This window comes from Oratosquilla oratoria, chromosome 6 (genome assembly GCF_046742065.1).
Source record: "Oratosquilla oratoria isolate Oo_2021 chromosome 6, ASM4674206v1, whole genome shotgun sequence".
Taxonomy (NCBI): Eukaryota; Metazoa; Arthropoda; class Malacostraca; order Stomatopoda; family Squillidae; genus Oratosquilla; species Oratosquilla oratoria.
Genome location: NC_134782.1, coordinates 22,989,463 through 22,991,962, shown reverse-complemented (window position 1 = coordinate 22,991,962; position 2,500 = coordinate 22,989,463). Strand labels below are relative to the sequence as shown.

The following is a 2,500-nucleotide window of genomic DNA, read 5'->3' as shown; positions in this document are numbered from 1 at the left end:
AGGAAGGACGGGAGAGGACAGAAGACAGGGGTGAATGGAGAATGGTTGTATATGGATGATGTTGTGATTGCATGAAGTGGAATGGGCGGGGGGGATGGGGGTGAGGTAGTATGGGTGAGCAAAATTTGACGCAGCCCGAAGGGATTTCTCCCTGTCCTCTCCTTTTATGCAATGGGGGGGACGGAGAGGGGGGGTCGCCGATTTAATGAAGCGGCCTTGCTGTGGATGTGCTGTGTCTTGCGACACTGCTTCTGACCCAGGGCAGTGGACAAGGTGCAGGGATGACCCGTCATCCAGGAGGTGCTCAGATAAGAGGGAGGGTGGAGGGGTGTGGAGTGTATTCAGGGGTGGAATGGGTGGAAATGATTTTATGCCTTTCCCTTTTTGGCTACCTCCCTTGTAAGGGGGAAAAAGCCTTGGTATATGTATGTATATATATATATATATATATATATATATATATATATATATATATATATATATATATAATATATGTGTGTGTGTGTGCATGTATATATATATATATATATATGTGTGTGTGTGTGTGTGTGTGTGTGTGTGTGTGTTTGTGTGTGTGTGATGTAGAATTCAGTCTACCACATAAGATACGTAATATATATCTGAATATCTCGGTCAATATGAGGCAGCTGCACAGATCACGAGAACATTTATGCCATGTTCACTGACGCCGAGCTGAATTATCTTTCTACACAAACATAACCCGATGACCAGGAAATCCCCCTCCCCCGCCCGAACATTCGGAAGTTGCTGACCGATTCATTTTGACATATGGGTAGCATCATCTTTCTGATATCCGAGCGTAAAAAAATAAAAAAATATATATACTTTCATTTCACAAATATTGTTTATAACTTGTGATGCTTGGAACAGGCCTTTGGGATGATTTCACCAGATTATGAAAAAATAATAACATGGATTAAAGAAATAAGCTGGGTTGTGGTACATGTATGTGTGTGTGTGTGTGTGTGTGTGTGAGTGTGTGTGTGTGTGTGTGTGTGTGTGTGTGTGTTTAGATGCCCGGGTGTTAGATAACAAACCGTTTTGTTAGACATATGGGGCTCGCACGCGCGCGCACACACACCTAAGTACGCAGGTCAACATATGGCGAGCTTTATTCTTTCATGTTTGCTTTTGCACGTGTGAATGTTTCTGTAGTGTGTGTGTACGTGTGTATGTGTGTACACTAGGCGTGTGCATCAACACGAGTGAAAGTGTGCGTGTGCATGCATGCTGTGCAGAGAGGGGGTGGGAGAGAAGGGGGAAGAGGAAGGGGGGGGGGTTGTGTGGGTGGAGACTTGGGGCCACAAGCCTCACGTCCGTTAATTGTTTCAGTAAGCGGTTCTGAATAGTCCCAAAGCGTAAAAAAAAGACAACCTTGGTCAAACACAACAATGGAAGTGAACGTCACACTTCAAAAACAATGTCATAAAAAGACCACAATCGCTCATAAAGACGAACGCGAGCGTAACGAAAACATACACACGCACGCACACAATATATAATATATATATTGCAAAATCTTCAGTATTTAAAGTCTCTACTCACTTAATCGAACAAATCCTCATCGTCGACATGACGTCATATAGCGTTCAGCCATTCTGTGATTTCGAATTGAAAGAGCGATATGACGTCACTCATTAGCCCCGCCTCCCTGCGTGTGGACAGACTCGGTAGATAGGTTTTGATAGCTTATTCTGGGAGAGTCAATAGGGTCAGTTGTATAAACCTAAAATAAATAAGTAGATAAACAAATCTAATATATCAGTGTCCGGCGTTTGGAATATTGATCCTAGAATGTGTTTAGAGTCAGCTATACCGTTACCAGAAATGTGCAATAGTTTCCATTTAGTTAAAACTATTTTACTTTATCGTCGACCATATTTACCTTACTGTGCACGCACACTGACGTGTTGGCTCTTGCCATATGGAGGGCATCCATTTTTAAAATGAAGTATTGCTGTGATTGTCATGAATACAAACATGTATATATCAGGTCCGCTCAAAGATAAGGTCACTGGGAGAGAAACGAGGGAATCACCATCACGGTCTTGGATCACATGTTAGACTCGTGATCGACAGCTATCATCTTCCCGGGTGAGAGCTCAGTAATGATTATAAACTGGACAAATTTAGATTTAAAAAGGAAATAGGCAAGAATTGGTTTACTAATAGGGTGGTTGACGAATGGAATAAACTTGATAACCATGTAGTAAGCGCTGAAACTATCAGTTGTTTTAAGAAACGATTAGACAACTTTATGGATGGGGATGACAGGTGGTGATGGATACGAAGCTGCCTAGTGTAGGCCTTAGGGTCTCTTGCAGTCTCCTTCATTCTTATGTTCTTATGTTCAGATATGGCTCAATCAATGATAATGCTGTGGCCTTACACACACACACACACACACACACACACACACACACACACACACACACACACACACACACACACACACACACACACATATATATATATATAT

General features: G+C 42.3%; 1 protein-coding gene across 4 annotated transcripts in view; it reads left to right on the top strand.

Moving 5' to 3' along the window:
• LOC143026340 (uncharacterized) overlaps positions 1-2,500 on the top strand; it is a 275,611-nt gene that overhangs the window by 49,458 nt on the left and 223,653 nt on the right. The gene's annotated exons all lie outside the window — the stretch shown is intronic.